We start from the raw sequence: 19847 nt of genomic DNA, 5'->3' as shown, positions 1-19847 counted from the left end.
AAAAATATCATGACAAGCCATTAATGTCCACTACATGTACATACACAAATATTTTCATACATCTTCATGTGTCATGTCAAAAAAAAATCTTCTCGCCTGCCTGCCTGCATTTGGCTCTATAGTCCGTTAATTTTATGGTGTCCATAGGAGAGTCCCGGATTTACTTAATCTTAACTCATACCAAAAAATAATAATCCGTATATATTGTTATGACTTGAAGTAGCGATTATTTCTAAACACACAAGTCACCCAGACGTCCCACAGCAAAACGTCTGACATATCTCCGCGGATAAACTGAATAGGAAATCCTTTCGTACGTGATATGCTCATACTGACATCGTCCAAAAGGATGGGCAACTAAGAATTCCGTATTTATGTAAGACTGCTCTTCCAAGAGTGAATCCGTCGTAAATAATGCAAGACAATGTAATCCGAATAGATATGTGGGACGCAATTCGAAATTGTTTGGTTGTAGGTCGTGAAATTCTTGTTTCCGGGTAAAAATGTTTTCAAGAAACTTACTAGTTACTTGGCTGGCGCGAACCAAAATGACGCTTGGCCTCTAACACAAGTCGTCCATTTTGCTCGATCATGAGCGAATTCACGCCAGCTTCAAGCCGAGCTTACGGAGGTCTCTCTATCCGCCCAACGATATTTAGGATGACCAACAGGACGGCGTCTAGTTGGTCGACTCTGGAATGCTCTTTTGACTGCTCGATCTTCACCCATCCTTTCAAGGTGGCCAAGCCAGCGGAGACGATCCGCTTTGGTCTCACTTATTATATTCGGTTATTATATTTTTGTTTTCAATCTAATCTTAAAAATGCGAAAGTATAGGTACAATACATTAAGTGCACATGCTGAGTCCCTAGTAAAGAACTATGGTGAATATTCACTATGCGTTTCTCTAAAAAATGTATCTATAAAACTAAGTCTATAAAAAAGTCTAAGTTAAGTCTTGAGGCCTTGTGCATTTCAGCTTATGATAACATGTTTGGTAATCAATCGATGTACTTTTAAACTATTTTCCTTATGGTCACATTGAACAAGTCGAATAGAGCTCCTATTTATGCTGATTATCCCAGATATCCCAGGATTTGCCTCATCCGTTTATGACAGGTATGACTTATGTATCTTTCGATTTGGGTGAAGTGTATTGTCCCAAAACGGGGCGACCCAAATTCGGGGGACGACCGGAAATATAGGATAGTGATAGATTGTATTTACCCTACTTGCAGTTTACTTGACATAATTTGATTTGGAAATGATTTACAGTATTCTAGTTCTTTTGAATTCATACCACTCAAAATTTGTTTATTAATTGAGGAATTTTTAATGTAGCGATCTGAATTCACAAAAATCTGTCAATAAAATTAAGACTTTCTGTCACAACGAATATTCATTCGGACCCTAAAAATGGTGCTAGTTTAGTGGTGTCATTCACGAATTCGAGCCAATCGTGCAGTCTAACGCAACCAATCACGTTGTGGCGTTAGACTGCACGATTGGCTCGAATTCATGTGCGTGATACCGCTGTACTGGCCCCATTCTTATTGCCCGTAAGATCCGTCTTTAGATATATGCAATGCATTAAATGACATTATTTTGAGGATGGATCGGATTCTTTTCGCTAAACTAGGTCCAATAATAAGCGCCGCGTCTATTTAGGACATCCGCTAGTGTGTGCAGGTGCACGAAGCGGGTGCACGCACGCAGGTGCCATTGTAGGTAAAATCCGTCGCACGCGTCCGCGCCAGTTAGCGTTGCGCTCGCGCTTATACATGCACGGAGAAGTACAAGCGAAATCCACTCGCTATTGATAAGTAAATGACATAATTAGATATTATTTCCATATCAGAATGCAAGCTTGAATTAGCTTCCTAGTCTTCAGTTACGCCCCAATTTTCAAGTTACACCCATATATGCACTATGTAAGATGCTCAGTCGACTCCCAAATCGAATATCATTACACAAACACTCTAACAAGAAATTCAAAATTCAATTCAAAATTCAAAAATTTATTCTGCAAGTAGGCCTCAAGGGCTCTTTTACAAGTCAATACAACATTTATAGTAACATCATATAGTGACATGAAAAATACATAACAACATTTATAAATACAACAGCCAATACCTGGGTAAACATTACATTATAATAATCTTAAAATAAATAATTAATACAATACAATAGAGATGTATAGTCTCTATGGTTAAAAACACATTAAATCTGGAGATGTAAAAGGTCCCCAATGTCAGAGTACTAATACTAATAAAATTTGGAGGTGTAAAGTCTCTCCAAGTGTCAAAATAAAATTTATACTAAATAAATAAACCGCGTCTGGACTGTTAAACTAGCAGTCTCATAAACTAATGCTACATTCTGTACATAACTAGTATGTACCAAGTCAAGTATATTATACAATATGACAGAGACGTATAGTCTCCACGGTTAATACATTAAGTTTGGAGATGTATAAGGTCCCCACGGTCTGAGAAAAAATAATAATACACAATAATAAGATTTGGAGGTGTAAAGGTTCTCCAAATGTCAAAGAATAAAAAAAAATAAAAAATTGTATGAAATACATATTTCACGTCAAGAGACTGTTAAGGTAACAATCTTAAAACTAGTTCTACAGAATACATAACTACTATGTATTTAATATGTCAATGTCATCATCAAAATAACTAAAACATAACAAACATTAATACATAAGGTTGAACAGCTAGAAACAACAGCGCCATATGCCTCTCCGGGACACTGCACGCAAAACTATTACAGCTTTTGAGACTGGATACTTGGCCATGATTCCGTGTCTCCCAAGTAGTCATCTATTTTATAGTATCCCTTTTTGAGAAGTGCATTTTTGACGTATTGCTTGAATGAAGTATAGGGCAGGTTCCATGCCTCTAAGGGTACTTTGTTATAAAATGTTACACAGTTTCCCATGAACGATTTTTTAACTTTCTGTAGACGAAACTTGGAGACTACTAACTTATGTTTATTTTAGAAGTTCCGTCTCACTGGCTGCACAAGCAACTATGCCAGCATTCGCATTCTGTTTGTTTGCCAACTCTGTCTGGAGAACTTCGGAAAAAACAAGTAGGCCAATTCGGTTTTACGATATGATAAGGTTTTCATCTTACTTTGCTTTGTTTTCATTGCACCTACATTCTGTTTTACACATTTACCAAAATGCCTAGATCTCAAAACGGAATAGTATCAGAATGCCTAAATCCCAGAATCATAATACCTAAATCTTAAATTATAAGTAGTTATTACGTAATACAATATTTTTGATACACTTAACACGTAGTTTAACTCAACATAATTTAAAAAGGAAGTCCCATCGGAATTTGGTATTTAATGAAACATACTTTTTAACAATTGAGTATTTTGGGACTTTCATTTTATGAATAAGGTGTTATGACATTTAGGCATTTTCGGACTGATTAGAACTTGAAGATACGACAAAAATTTGACCGGTAAATCGGGCCGTTAGGGACTAAATTGTTTTGAAATTTAGGACAAATAAAAGTAATATTCATTCATGTCACAGGAGACAGAATTAGGACACAAATCCAAGCTCTCAAAGATTAATAGATCAATTTTCTTAGGTCTTAAAATATCAGAACAAATACCTACCCAGAGATACGAGCTTGACAGGTACCATACGATATAGGTAGCGATGAATAGTCAAAATATCTAAATACCAACATGTCTATGTCAGGATACGTGCTTAATTTTCACAGCGAACTAGAATGTAACGCTCCTTCAACTAAGTAAGGCCGACTGAGTATGGTGACCAGTGTCATAACAGGTCATGGACTATGTATTTAACAAATATCTTGGCACAGACAGTTCCCTATGCCGAGGATGCATGGAGACAGAAGAAACAGTCTCTCACGTGGTACTGGAATGCAGCCAGTGGCCCCGTACACAGCCAAACATCTCGGATCCCCGAGGCAACATCAAAGGTTCGATAAGATTTCTCGAGGAGTTGAGGTGGCAAGAGTAGCCAAACCCCCCTCCCCCCCTGTCACGCAAAATAGTCGCCAGTCGTCGAGTTGCAGAAAATCGCTCATATCGATACAATACATATGGCCTCCTCTTTTTCAATTCCTCCTGAGTTATAATGGGAAATCGGCACAGGCTGAATATGAGCATTCTATGTATAAAATGTATTAAGAAGCAAGATTAACCGACTTACGGAAGCTATTCTGGCAACCGCATGCCCCTGTAATCAACATAAACACATTAACGCAAGACGGCGCATTAGGGCAATCAAGTGCATGATACGGACACCACTAACACATGTTACATAATTTAACAATTGAATTTGCAGGCACTAACAGCGCTTGATGGGAACTTGAACAACGCGCAATTATTTTGTACCTTTTTTATGGAAGTTGCATGATAGGTATTGTCAAAGATTCATAGGATACCTAATAGTTTCATGAGAATTGTTCTGCAGGGGGCCGATTGTTGAATTTCGAACGCTCGATTTCGTCACCCGAAAAGGTGTGAAAAAAAGTGAATTGATATTTTTGAAATACGAGTGGAGATATGTTGAAGGGAGCCACACGAAATTAAGCGCTCGAAATTCAAAACTCGGCCCCCAGGAGGGACATTTATTTAACGGGTGTACAAAGGTAGATTCTCTCAAAAGTTTATTTTACATTAATTCTTCAATATATTTATAAAATTCTTGGTCTAAAATTTTGGAAAATAAATTAAATAAATGCTGCAGAAAGATATAGATTATCTGTCTACCATGTAAACGAAGGTGAAAGGGCACAAAACATATCGATCTGTGTAAATCCGTCCCTTTTGCTAGGCAAAAACCTCCCCACCAGAGGGATTTAGCCATTATTCGAGCCACGTACTCATCATCGAGTCAATTCATTCAACGCGTGAACTTGACTTTTGACTTACTTGACACAAATTTGCAGGCTTGAACTTCTGCTTCAGAACTAGAAACGGCATCAAAATCAACGGCGTATTAATAAACCAAACGGGTTACATTTTTTAAGCCTTTACCTGAAGCAGACAAGTTTCTACACTATATTTCCCCCAGGAAATTATCAAATGATATTTCGGGCCTCTTTTCGTGTTCTATTAATGAGTTTCATATTCTGATTGGTTGATTAAATCCGAAGATCAAAGAGCTAATTCTTATGAATTGTCATTAATAGCTACGAAGCTACAGGTGTGGCTATACTAGGCTAAGCTAACCGAACCTTCATCTTAAGGCATACCTCGTCGGCAAATTGAATGGAACGGAATGCAAGCTTCATCGGAGAATGTTAGTATTTACTTCAAACACATTCAGTTGTTGCAGGAAAGTGGATTTAAATATCGTTCGTAATTATATATAGAGCTGCTATAGCAAAGTTTTTTACATGTACGTATTTTCCAAGGTGTGCGTTAGAGAAAAAAACGCATTCCAAACGCCCGCCAATATCTTTGTTCTCAACGTCGCTTTTTTCAACTCATATAATCTTTTACGGAATCGAGATGAAAGAGGCGTTTCCGGGTATTAACTTTGACATAAAGATGTTTCATTTATCATAAAAAACGTGATAAACTATGCTGCTACAAACAGATGCATGTTATTTAGAATAAGTCATATTTTCAAATACGTCGATATTTCATGCATTGCTTATTTTTTCTTATAAACAGCTGAAATGACTGTTTGATTGCGTTCCATCAAATGTAATACCGACATCAACAGAAAACACATTAACGCAATTAACCTCGTTTAATGTGAAATCTTCCTTCGCCTATAAATAGAATTTAGGTAAAGTAGGGAACTTGCGCTTATGGTTTTCTTATCTATATTTTCCTTTTTTAAGAGTTATAGGGTTTTTCACATGACCAACGCTAAATATAGTCGCTTAAGCGTTTTTGACTACTTACATATACTAAAGGACGAAATTCTTATTTTTATAGTTTTCAAAACCGAGGTCTTAGTTTGGGTAATGCAGTATTGATGTACGTTGAGTGTTCACCGATTATTTGGAGGCAGTAGTATGAAGCGCGTATAATATTACTAGGTCGTATTTTTTCTTATCTCATTCAACTGAAGCCTCCTCCTCTCCTGTCCCCTCTTCTCTCCTCACATAACTAAGAGAGGTCGTAAAGCTATGAAATTAGGAGGAAACTAAAAATATGGCGCGCTTCGAACAACTTGTGACATAAGATTTGGCTATCGCGCTGGCTTTTACCTTTTATCTCAATCACTCTGAAAATATAGTTCTGTTTTAAATTTTGCTCGTCAAATCCATCTTGATTTTGACCACCTTGGCCGCTCCGATATTTCGATGGCAACCCTACTATCTATATGTATGTATACAAACAATACTTCAATAGGTAAACATTACTTATTCTCAGTACCTATTAGTTTCAAAGTGATCCCTAAACCTCTCAAGTATAAATATTTTTGTACGTCGTAGCAATAGCGGTCAAGGCCTGTAGACGACCTCCATCTGACACTCATGTTTATTAACTAAGTATGTGAGTACATTATCATCCCAAGTCTTTAAGAAAAAATACATCTTTTAAGCAATATATTCACCTGTCTAGTCAAAGAAACGTGTTTGTGTCGGTGTTTATACTTTGCCCATGGGTACAATCCTACAAGGCGTTTCAAATTTTCTAAAAGATTGGGTGGCTTGGCCATCCGCAAAAGGACCATGGGCAACTTTGTATGGAGCCTGGACCCAACGCCAACAGAAATGAGAGTAAGGTCATTAGATAGGTATTTCTATGCACTTCATTTTGTTCTATGGGCACCAAGCGGAATTCCATTGCAGATCTGAGATATTGGTATTTTAGCCAAAATGTCGTCACCCTTATTACCTAGGCAATAGAGTCCAAGTAAGTAAATTAATTACTGCAGGGTAGATGTTCGCGCACCGCCGGGCGAGCACACTGAATGATTTGCCGCGCTGGCCCGGCGGTGGACTATATTGCCTAGGTAATAAGGGTGACGACATTTTGACTAAAATACCAATATCTCAGTTCTGCAATGGAATTTCGCTTGGTGCCCATAGAACGAAATGAAGTACATAGAAATACCTATCTAATGACCTTATTATTATTATTATTTATTTAATCTTTATTGCACATAAGAAAACACACTGTACAATAGGCGAACTTAATGCCGTAAGGCATTCTCTACCAGTCAACCTTTAGGCAAAGCAGATAAGTTGTAGGCGGTGCAAAAACATAGGTATAGGTGATACAATTGATACATGTACGAACACAATACATTCATAAAAAATACACATACATAAACATACATATATATTAATAATATTGATACAAATACATATACTTACATATACATACATATATATATATATATATGAAATCAGATGAACTTACAAAGCAGAAACATTAAGATTTTCCAGTACTGCCAGCAAAGTGCTCACTTAAGGATTTTTTTAAAGCAAACCTGTTCGGACACTGTCTAATTTTGACAGGGAGACTATTCCAAAGGCGAGCTGCCTGAATAGAGAAAGAATCGGACATGTAACCAGTTCGGTGAGATGGTACAGACAGAGATAGATTGCCAGAAGAGCGAAGCTGACGGACACGAGAGACACCATAGTAGTGGAAGAAAGATTTTAGATATTCGGGGGACTGAGGGTCGTTAAGAACAGAAAAGAGGGTGCAGAGCATGCGAATGTTGCGCCGAATACGAATGGGAAACCAGCCAAGTTTTGAGCGGAATGAGGAGACATGATCGTATTTGCGGAGACAGAAAACAAAACGGATACAATTATTCAGACCTTACTCTCAACTCTGTTGGTATTGGGGCCATTTTGACGCATAGTCCTTGCCAGTGAGGCACTACCTGCTTTTGGCTTTGGTACACAGAGCCTTATTGGGAAAATTTTAGCGTCTTGCCTTGGGGTCCTTGAGGCTGCGCTTACCCCGGCCGGTATTGGCTGGGACTTTTTTCTTCGTCATGACTGCTTTAGGTATGGTAAAATAGGATTCATTTCAGTTTTAAAAAGACAGCTAGGATTGCTAGTATAATGGGGATCTTTGGACATGTACCCAGGCCAAGAACGTCTGGTCGATAGCCCCAATACAATTCCGCCTATCAACCCATGTTCGTGAAGGCAGTGGGACGAGACTCTCTGACGTCTAACAAGGAACCGCCTCCTAGAAACGCCACTTAGTCCGACAGATCGAGCTCGTATCATTACGACCGTGGAGTGAGAGTCGTATCTGTGGTTGCAGGCACTTCCATCCCCAGAATAGGCACATTGCTGGACAACAATATCACTTTCCGGTTGGCTGCATATTTTAGAATAGATGCGTCAAATCCACCCTTGCCAATGCGGATGTTGAAGTTTTTAGTTGAAGTTTTTCCTAGTGAGGATATTTAGTCACATGTAATAATTTACGAGGTGAATATATAGGTAGGTCATACTGAGCAACTTTTACTATGAGACCAATCCCGAAAATGCGGAAAAAAAATGGCTGTTTTATACATCCATTTCGGCTGTCTGACCTTGAAATTTGCTATGGGAGAGTAACTTTTGAATTTAATTGACGACCAGTCTGGCCTAGTGGATAGTGACCCTGCCTATGAAGCCAATGGTCCCGGGTTCGAATCCCGGTAAGGGCATTTATTTGTGTGATGAACACAGATATTTGTTCCTGAGTCATGGGTGTTTTCTATGTATGTATATATATAAGTATGTATTTATTTATACGAGTATACGTATGTATATCGTCGTCTAGTAACCATAGTACAAGCTTTGCTTAGTTTGGGGCCAGGTCGATCTGTGTAAGATTGCCCCCAAATATTTATTTATTTATTATTTATTAATCTTTTAAATGTCTTTATATTATCATATATCGCTGGTGGCCTAGCGGTAAAAACATGCGACTTGTAATCCGGAGGTCGCGGGTTCAAACCCCGGCTCCTACCAATGAGTTTTTCGGAACTTATGTACGAAATATCATCGTCCAGTCGCTTTTCTGTGAGGAAAACATCGTGAGGAAACCGGACTAATCCCAACAGGGCCTAGTTTACCCTCTGGGTTGGAAGGTCAGATGGCAATCGCTTTCATAAAAACTAGTGCCTACGCCAAATCTTGGGATTAGTTGTCAAGCGGACCCCAGGCTCCACAACGCGAGGAAGAAGAGGTATTTATATTATCAAAATATTGAAAAGAGCTAATATCGATAAAAAGTTTTCTAAATATGCAGAGGTGCCAAAATACCTGATTAAACTAAACTATTAAACATTGAAAGTATTTTGTCAATAATTTAAAACCTACTGTGTAAATTTTGAATTTAACCCCTGAACTAAACTTAAGCTCGCCATAAATTATCTAATTAAGTCATTATTTCAAGCATCAAATTCTGTACACTAAATTGTAATGCAAAATTTGCTACAGCGCCAAATTTATCTTCACCTGGTGTTATTTTATGCAAATATTCGTACCTCGCTTTTAACGTTGTACGCAATTATCACACGGATGCAGATCCTTACACCGCTATGGATGCTAATTTAACCTTTTATTTAACATTAAAATTATATCTAAATTTTTATTTTGTTCTCATTCACTCGTGCGACTCATTCGCGCCGATACATATACAGACAAGTACGAGAGAAAAGCATGCGCGAATGATAACTACATGACATTATTTATATATCATCTTGATGTTAAAGTGTACGTTCGAAATGGCCTCACCGTGTGGTAACGAGACAGCGCTATGCACGTATATCCACGTTCCGCTTGCACATCGGAGTGGCGGGGATGCTCATCCAATATGAAGACCGCCTTAGCGTTATTGAATTAATGTATGGTGCATTGCACCTTAATTATACGGGGTAATATTATTACTATGCTTATGAGATTAGGACAAGATGCTTTTAGTATAGTTAGAATAAGATTATGGTCCATTCCACGAGAATGTCGCTTACGAAATTCCATTCTACTATACTTGCCGCAAAACTAACTGGCGATTAAGGTCATAATGCTATCTTCTTTACCCTTGTTAAGACAAACTAAGAATGAAAGAGCAATGACCTATCTCGTCACGTTTTGCGGCAAGTATAATATGTGCTGAAAATGCTTAAAATATTTGGGGCATTTTTGAATTTCGAGCGCTCGATTCCGTCACTCGAAAATCTGCGGAAATGCTATTCTAGTGGTATTGACCACTCGTTTTTAATTACACTAGTAGAATTTAAATGACTAGAAGTCAGAATACAAAATCAAGCGATTGTAATATTTCATGACTTGGCTAACAAATTAGCCCTACATTAGCATAAGCATTATTTTATAGAGGGTTTAGCATTTAATTGAGGAGGCTGATATACAAGGCAAAAGCAAGGATATTCAATAAAAATACTTAATATTTTTTGTCCGAAAAGTATCTTGATATTCAGGCAATAGTTGGCGGCTAGTAGCTATTATAAAAAATACATATTTAGTTTTTTTTTAGTAGCTATTATAATTTTAGAAGCACTTCTTTTCTCCTGATAAAGAATACATTAGGTAGGTAGAATTATAAATATATTCTTTGTTTTTCTTAACACTAAAACCGGAGCGGCCATATTAATTTGCCTCAGCCGAGGGTTATAGCATAAATCATCGCTTTAGAATTAAAAAGACGAAATACATATAAAACGTAAAGAAAAGTTCATTGCTTTGTTTAGATTAGGCATCTACTTCACTTACTTATGTATTACCAACATCTGCAAAACACTCCAATATTACGCTCTATTGTGTAAAATACGGAAGGTGGAGATAAGAAACGAAATCTCCATGTGCCAAAAAGTCTCATCAAAAAACTTTAAATAGGTGGCGCTACAATACCTAGAGTACTTGAACAAAAAAATCTAATCATAGATAACGCAATTCACTCCGTCAATAACGCCTAAGTTCTTAGCTACTCCAGCGCTACTCTGGAGAGATTTGGAACTATTATTTATAGCTGACAGCTGGACACTTTTGCAACAGTTCTACCATAAGAGATGCCACTCCTCTTAATTCCACACTCCATAGTGTACAATTTCTTTCGACAACGCAAACGCTTCTAAGGATTTTGCATGCGACGAAAATCAAATACAGTACCTGCAAACACCTGCAAAACGTTAAACGTACAAACTTTGTACCTGACAATGGTAAAAATGGGGGTAAAAGCTGAACCGACTGCGAATGTTTACCCAAAATAGGCAGCGCTTTCAAAGCATTAACGTAAACTGGGGCAGAGTACTATATTCACTGAGTAAGTATGTGTAAAATAAACCACATAAGCGCAAGGCATCCTTAGCTATAAGTATATGCATGCGACTGAAATAATAGTATTTTACAGTACATATGGTGCTACTTTCCCGCACGCATGCGGGAATGAGCACTTTCCGTGTATATGTCGAAACTTTAAGGAGCCATATATTATACCTTTAAACGAGCAATTCTTGTATATATATTTCTGTGATCTCGGAAACGGCTCTAACGATTTCGCTGAAATTTGGTATATGGGGGTGTATACAATCGATCTAGATTAGTCTTATGTTTGGGAAAACGAGTTTTCATGCGTTTTTCTTTCGACGCAGAATATGGTCGCTAATTTCGTGTTGCCAGCCACTGTCCGTCTGATCCAGCGGGTTAAGACGCGGAAGGCTAGAAACGAGTGTTACGGGTTCGAATCTCGCCCGGTGACTAATTTTTGTTTTTTTTTTTTATAATATGTTAAAGGTTATATATAATTTTTTAATTTTTATTGTTTTAGACAAGTTTAATTTAGTAAAAAAATTTAGTTAAGATTATCACCACCATATTACAATAAATAGTTATAACCGAGCAAAGCTCGGTCGCCCAGGTACTGTACTGTAAAACGTTGTACGATACACGTGCGAATAGGTAATTCGCAACTCGTATATTTCAAAACACTCCCTTCGGTCGTGTTACAATTTATCACCACTAGTTGTGAAATCCCTATTTTCTGCACTTGTACCGTAAATAACTATTATGCAATAGTGATATAATAGAGGACTTTTCAGTCGAGTACCGTACTTAAGCAACGAAGCTTGCCTAAGTAAGGTACGAGATTGAAAAGCTTGATTATATCACTGTTGTACATAATAATTCTTCTACGAGTTATCTAAATAATACAGCGTATCAAAATGAATATTATAGTTGAGTTGGGAGCCCATACATGAAAAGTACGCAATTACAGTTTGGTATACTTCTTCTTCCTCGCGTTGTCCCGGCATTTTGCCACGGCTCATAGGAGCCTGGGGTCCGCTTGACAACTAATCCCAAGATTTGGCGTAGGTACTAGTTTTTACGAAAGCGACTGCCATCTGACCTTCCAACCCAGAGGGTAAACTAGGCCTTGTTGGGATTAGTCCGGTTTCCTCGCGATGTTTTCCTTCACCGAAAAGCGACTGGTAAATATCGAATGATATTTCGTACATAAGTTCCGAAAAACTCATTGGTACGAGCCGGGGTTTGAACCCGCGACCTCCGGATTGCAAGTCGCACGCTCTTACCGCTAGGCCACCAGCGCTTCAATTACAGTTTGGTATACGAAATCTTAATTCAACCATTGCAGTCGACGAGTAGAAAAAGAAATAAAGGAAATGAGAAATAATTAAACCGAGTTTGAGAAATACTATATAACTAGTTGAAGAACGAGTTTTTTTAACACTACGTTGGTGGCAAACAAGTATACGGCCCGCCTGATGGTAAGCAGTCTCTGTAGACTATGTATGCCTGGAACTCCAGAGGAGTTACATGCGCGTTGCCGACCCTGACACACCGGACTCTCGTTGAGAATTTCCCACATTTGAATTAATTTTGTAACTGTCGATCGCTACATTTGAATGTGTTGTAATATCTTACTTTTCAACTGAGCAATAATACCTTAACAATCGTCATAATTCGCGGTAATATATCAAAGCTAGAGCCATATTGAGTGCAGAATATTCTCAAAATATCTGGAAATTCTTACAAATTTTCATGAGAAAGTTCTCATGCCAGTTTCCACTTAAAAAAATCCAGTTAACGACTGTTTCATCTGATCTGACATTTACGTCATAAATTGGCATCTGTAAAGGCATTGAAATGGAGATTATCCATCAGATATATTGGCAATAAATGTGAAAAAAAAATATTATCGAGGACTTTCTTTGACTTTCTTTGGCGCATTGCATTGCGAATCCTATTGGATTAACGGTACAGTTTTTGAGTTTATCATCATCATCTCCGAAAGACGTCTACTGTTGGACAAAGGCCAGCCCAAGGATCTCCACAACAAACGGTTATTCGATGCCCTCAACCAACGGTTTCCCGCGGCTTTAACCAGATGGTCGGTCCATCTAGTCTGGGGCCTTCCCACGCTGCCTTCCAGTACGTGGTAGTTTTTGAGTTAAGTATACTTAAATGTCGGAGTAGAGCGTAGGCGCAAGCTGTTGGGGATTTCTTGTACGGCGCGCCGGACTAATGCGTCAATCCTGACGGAATTAAAAATCCAGTGCCGGTTGTCATCCATTTGTCTCCAGCGGATCCTTAGTTACTTTGGACACGTAGCCAAACGGGAGCCGGACAACTTCGGAAAACGCATTATATTTGGCATAGTGGATGGAGGACGGGGTAGTGGACATCCACCAACCCGCTGGGTGGACACTCTAAAGAAGGTCTGCCAGGGATCTACACAGGCGCCTATTATTAGGAAGGCTAAAAATCGTGCAGAATGGAGAACCTTGGTGCACAAAATAACGATCTCATGTGGTCGCGGCCCTCAGTCATGAGGAAACGAGGAAGAAGAAGATACTAAAATGATAGTTATAGCGACCTACTAGAGGATAGCGCTGACCTCAGTGGACCTAGTTTCGAAGTACCGCTATCTTTAATTCACCCGTTAAATACTTCCCCTCTTGTTCAGCTTTCAGTTTTCGTGCCGTGATGTGCACGAATGTAGAGTTTTATAAAGTTTTAACTTTGGGTAGATGGGTCATTTTATGTAAGGTGCTGTAAGTTCGTGTTTTTTTCTCACTCTCAATAAGGCGCATGAGCGAGATGGAACTGCGTGCCCGGGAGCGAGAATATTAGGACTGTTATTTTAATTTAATTTTTCGAAAGTAAAAAACTCGGGATTCGAATCGCTGAAGTCCCTAGAGAAAGAACTCAAGATTGTTAATTAAATTTATAGCTGCTGTATTGTGCTCCGAAAAAGTGCTACGACTTTTATTAATATCCGTTTTCTGAATCTACTGGATCTTAACGTTGTACACTACACTTTTTTATTTGGAAATTTTCATGTAAGGAGAAAAAAAGGGTCTCAAGCTTTTTTTCCATTTTGTTACCATTTTTCATAGACTTTGTATGACAGTGACGGAATGGAAGGAACAAAAAAATATGGAATTTTTTGGATACATTAAATTTCACGTTCTAGGATCGAAACAACTCGTGATTCTAAGTAGAAATAACATAAACATATTAAAATTTATCAAAATCGATGTTGCTGCCCACTTTTTTGACATATGATACGGCTGCAATGCAGTCAGCATGTCACGCCACATTATTGTAGCTGTAATGCTGATGATGAAATCTAAATGCGAACGGTGCCTTTACACTACGAGTATGAGGGCTCATTTAGACAGTGTGAGAACTTTAATTACATTGCGGTATTTGATCGGTCGGCTGAATTGGATGTTACCTCAGTAGTCCGCACTCTGCAATGTAACTAAAATCGCATGCGAGTTCGCGCGCCATCTAAATAAGCCCTAAGGGTAGGAGTTCGCGCGCCGTCTAAATGAGCCCTAAGGGTAGGAGTTCGCGCGCCGTCTAAATGAGCCCTAAGGGCAGGGGTTCGCGCGCCATCGCCATCTAAATGAGCCCTTAGGGTAGGAGTTCGCACCGTCTTAATGAGCCTTAAGGGTAAGTCAAGAAAGTTTGATGGAAAATGGGCTTATAATGGCCGCTTACCACAAAAAAGTCTACGTTCAACATGTGTCGCAGAGCGAAGCCTACCGCGAACACCGAAGTTCGCAAATTGCGGGCATCTTTCTCTTTCACTCCAATTAAGCCGCAATTAAAGTGACAGAGAAAGATGCTCGCAATGTACGAACTTCGGTGTTCGCGGCCCTCAGAGCCTCAGTAATTACCTACTATCTAAAAATTCTTCTCTTATAAAACTGTAAAACAAGAAGATAAGATAAAACAACACATTTAGCTAAACAATATAAGCCATTTGGACCCAGGCATGTGATTTAGGTTTTTATCGCAGCATTTCAGGCTCTGTTAGTATTACAAGTTTGCTATTTAAACCACCGTAGTATGATCTTCCATTGCGAATAAACGTTATGGATCTATCGGTCACCATTAAATTGGTACTCACGCGTTTACTATAGCGAAACAGTACAGTATGGTCTCTCATTATATGTGGATAGTAAGGGTCTAAAGGTCTATTTATATTGGTAGTTTAAAAGTTGAGAATACAGTGCCTGAAGGCAATCCCTAGGCGCTAAAGTAATCGGTCGTTTTACCCAGAAAATTGAAGTAAAAAGATATTCCAGCTTAACAAACCTTGTTTAAACAGTTTTTAATGATTCAAGGTTAGTTTCACTACACTTAGGTCGACCGGGCTATAAACCGCGATTACCTTTTATATTGTTTTGAGCTCCCGATATTTCGACGTAGTTACATGCATCTTGTTAACGGGTAACTAGAGATAACGGGTGGGTGTCAAAGTTGTGTAGACCGCGCTCCATTCCATTCTATCTCCATTGATATCCGAATCCATGGATGGTTGGAATCCATGGATACCATTGATATCGGAATCCATGGATGGATGGATGGAATCCATGGATACCATTCATATCCGAATCAAACACGCGTAGTGATACTGTGAGTGTAGTATATGCTTGGATAGACCAACAAGTGTGACGCAACCAGTGGTAATGTTAAAAGCGAACGCAACCGACGCGCGCGAATGAGGGTAGACCGAGCGCGGTCTGCACAACTTTGACACCCACCCGCTATCTCCAGTTACCCTCGAATAAAATGCATGTAAATGCGTCCAAACATGGGTAGCTCAAAAACAATATAAAAGATAATCACGGTTTTTATCCCGGTCGATCTAAGTCTAGTGGAACCTTGTTTTATTAGAAACTGATTGCTTTAAGAACGTTGTTGTCATTGTACAGTCGCCATCAGAAATATCGGGGCGGGGACGGTGCTCAAAAATATTTGAAGTAAGAGAGTGTAAGGAAGTAATTGAATAAAATGAAAATGAATAACCAGGAAAAAACACAGAAACGCGTGTGATGCATATATTTTGTCATCTCTCCTAATCGGAAAGTTCACCTTTCATAGGCGACAGCCGGGTGGAAAATTGCACTTCCCACCCTAGGTTGTAAACTATTTCTTTTTTTAATTTGTACTTCGAGCAACGGCTAACAGCCATATATGCCATATTATTCAGTTAATAGCCCTCATATTAGCTTACTGGCCGCCGTTTCAGACACATCCCAATTTAAGATCGTTGTCTATGGTTTTAGATTTTTTTTCTTATCAAAATGTACATGGCGCCAATTCCTGCAGTCATAACTCATAACATAATCTACATTTCTTGTTAATGTTCGACTTTCCTCATAGTCGAAATGAAAAGTAGAGTGTTTAACTCGGGTAAAAGTAACCTTCTCACCCTCGAACTATTGGCGCTCGTACGAATTCCACCCTTGGTTAACAATCTACTATTCATAACGTCAAGTCACGCCAAACCCGCTTGTTTACTTAACTTTTATTTGGGAGCAGACGCGATCCCGCGGGCGATGCCACAATGTTGCCATGGGGGCCTCTTGCGGATTGGGACTGGGACCTTCTGATTTTCCTAACTTGGACAACTTGAAGGACGTCGGATTTGGAATATTTCACTTATTTTTTCTCTAACTTACAATGAAATGTTGACATTACTTTTTTTCAATACTACGTCAGTGGCAAACAAGCATACGCCCGTCTGATGGTAAGTGGTCTCCGTACATGAGTTACATGGGCGTTGCCGACCCTAACACTCCACACCCTCGTTGAGCTCTGTCTACCATACTCATCGGCAGGAACACAACACTATGAGTAGGGTCTAGTGTTATTAAGCTTCGATTTTCTGTAAGGTGGAGGTACTTCCCCAGTTGGGCTCTGCTCTAGATCTGGAATAACATCCGCTGTGCTGTGCCCTACCACACAAAGCGAGATGACATTCACAATGCCCATACCCCTCTTCTGAACGTAGTTTAAGGACATACCCGGGTCCGACTTAGTTCAAATTAGGTCTGGAAATACCACGTATCCGGTGCGATGAGTGAAGATGATATGTAAAGGAATACAGCCTAGTCACATGTCTTTCCATACATTATTGAGTTCCGATTGGCGTTTTCTATCAACGAGGTTCCTAACTTGGGGGTAAAACTGGTATTTCACGGTGGTAATTATCTTAATTAAAGATAACAAGACCTATAAGAAAGACTATTGATTATTATTGGCAGGAGAGGTAAAATCAGGATCTCTAGTTAGACTTAGGGGTGATAGGACTCAAAAGTTTAGGATCCACTAGGCTAGGCTCTTTGATATCCGCTCCGGATAACCTGGAGAGTGTTATAATGGAAAAAGACCTAAGCCAACTTGGCGCCGTCGACTGGAAAGAAACGGTTTTGGACAGAGAAGCATGGTAGTCTTCGTGTCGCAGGCCAAGATCCACTTCAGGTCGCTGCGCCACAGCAGTAAGTAAGTAAGTGTTATAATGTCGGACAAAGTTGAAGGCACGAGAGCTCTGAGCCCTTCCCCCGTTAGGTGTACCCAAATACTTCTTCTTCCAGTGCCATTGCCTACCAGAGGTCGGCTATCATGAGGGCTATATGGACTTTGGACACATCCACACGGAATAATAAGCATTGTGGCCAGCTACATTGGCGCCCAAGTCACATTAAATAAACAAAATCAAAGTTATGCTATTTGCAACAAGATTCCAAGAAGTCGCCAGAGAAAACAAAAGACGAGCGAAAAGGGCATATTTCTTTTTATCATCGGCCAGTGCGAGCGATAGCTGAACCACATTTGAGCCATGAGGTACGTCTTCGTGTGGATGATCTTCTCTTGGATCTTTAATAATTAGTTGAAGGAGTTCATACTTGGAAGTATGAACTCCTTCAACTAATTTTCCGTTTCACATGACATGACCAAGGTACTGTAGCTTAGAGCGTGGAATTAAAACTGCACGAGGCCATGCGCTTGGCGAGGAACAGAAACCAATAGAGGAATCTGGTCTTCATCAAGACATGATGTCGCTATCCTCAGCATTGAGAACGGCTGAAGAACGAGACGATTGAATGCTGTGAAGAGTGCAACTTTTAAAACGGAGTTCGTGCTTTTTCTTGGGAATTTCAAATAAAAATATTGTAATTACGGTATTAATTAATATTTCCCAATGAAGAATACGTTAATACTTTTTAGTACACATTCTTAAATAGGTTTTCCACAGACTTTAATATTTTCAGGTACCAAAGGAAAATTAATCTACCGAGTTAATCATATTAAATGTACTTGATTATAATGAAAAACATCTGCTTACAATTTGTTTTTCTTAAAAGTCCAAAAGGTACCTAACGAAAATTCTTGTTAAAGCTCAAAGTTTCTCATTCAAATCCGCACGGACCAATTAGTTTGTACAATATTTAATTAACTTCCGTGTAAAAGAATTCCAATTTTTATACATTTATATTGTTTTGTGAAAATTCCAAATCCTACGTATTACGGTTCATAAATTCAGCCCTGAAAAGTTCCGATACAGGCGTACTTCATTACAGCTTACGGAACCCTAATTTCAGTAACGCAAAGAAATACAATACATGTTTAATGTACACCAACATAGCAGGTCCTCTTACCTAGTAACGATACAATCCAAGTCACTAAAACGCAGGCACTCGCGTTAGGTTTGCGTTAGTATAGCGTTAGGTTTGCGTTACGTTAGCAGGTCCGCGCGCGTCGAGCGGGCGAGCGAGGCAGACTGGGCCGCTCCGATGATAACGGCAAAGAGTAGGCAGGTGGGAAATTCGTAGACACGACACTATTTACTCGTGTTTCAAGGAAAAGTTAAGCTATAATAATTCTCAGTAACTAAATTTACGTGGCATCTGTTAATTTTTTTGCATTACCCTGAAATGAAATGCTATAGCATTATTGCCATAGTAGATCAATTATGAAGGAAAAGTTATTGGTTATCACAAACAATTCAATACACTAATCATAATTTAAATATCAGTTAAAAGAATTTAGTTTATGTGATGTAGGTACAATACCTACTTATCAGTTTCTCTAGTAGTTTTATTGTTTTAGAAAATCATTTGTTTTTACGGGTATCTACCTCGGTTTCTGAAAAGTACGCTAAGTATGAAGATATGTTAAAAATTTGATAACATTTCTGACTTAGTGAAAATTGGCGAAAAAAGAAGTCTAATCTGAGTGATGTAATAGTTATTTGTTTAGGGGAAAAGTTGTTGTTTAACTCCTCGTGCTAAAATTGAGGGTTTCAAGGCACAAGGCTTAAACAAACTTTGCCGAGTGAAACACAAAATGAGGAAACAAATCAAAATTGGTATCTAATTACTTTTGCTCACTCTTGTATCTGTATCAAAAGAGCTTTTAACAGCTGGTGTGGTGAAATACAATGTAATGTTGTAGTGCCTATTTACTTATAGTACTGGCTATTTCCTTTAATTGGACGTACACGTATGTACACATTTTCAGAACAATCGTAATGAATTTTAGTATTGTTCAATCTTCGTTTCTGATGAAATATGACAATAGAGGTTCTGA

General features: G+C 38.8%; 1 protein-coding gene across 2 annotated transcripts in view; it reads right to left on the bottom strand.

Moving 5' to 3' along the window:
* The window catches only part of LOC133525566 (neuroglobin-like), a 133400-nt gene extending 114327 nt beyond the window's left edge, over positions 1 to 19073 (bottom strand). Inside the window, exons 1-2 of one of the 2 annotated variants that reach the window (XM_061861863.1) lie at positions 18917 to 19061; positions 4211 to 4237 (exon numbers count right to left, since the gene is read on the bottom strand). The gene's annotated coding sequence lies outside the window, so the exon portion shown is untranslated. Of the gene's footprint in view, positions 1 to 4210; positions 4238 to 18916 lie in introns of both variants that reach the window. The other variant, XM_061861862.1, reaches the window with a different exon arrangement.
* Between the last annotated feature and the right edge of the window lie 774 nt (positions 19074 to 19847).

The sequence above is a fragment of the Cydia pomonella genome, chromosome 15 (genome assembly GCF_033807575.1).
Source record: "Cydia pomonella isolate Wapato2018A chromosome 15, ilCydPomo1, whole genome shotgun sequence".
NCBI classification, from domain to species: domain Eukaryota; kingdom Metazoa; phylum Arthropoda; class Insecta; order Lepidoptera; family Tortricidae; genus Cydia; species Cydia pomonella.
This window is presented reverse-complemented; position numbering and strand designations above follow the sequence as displayed.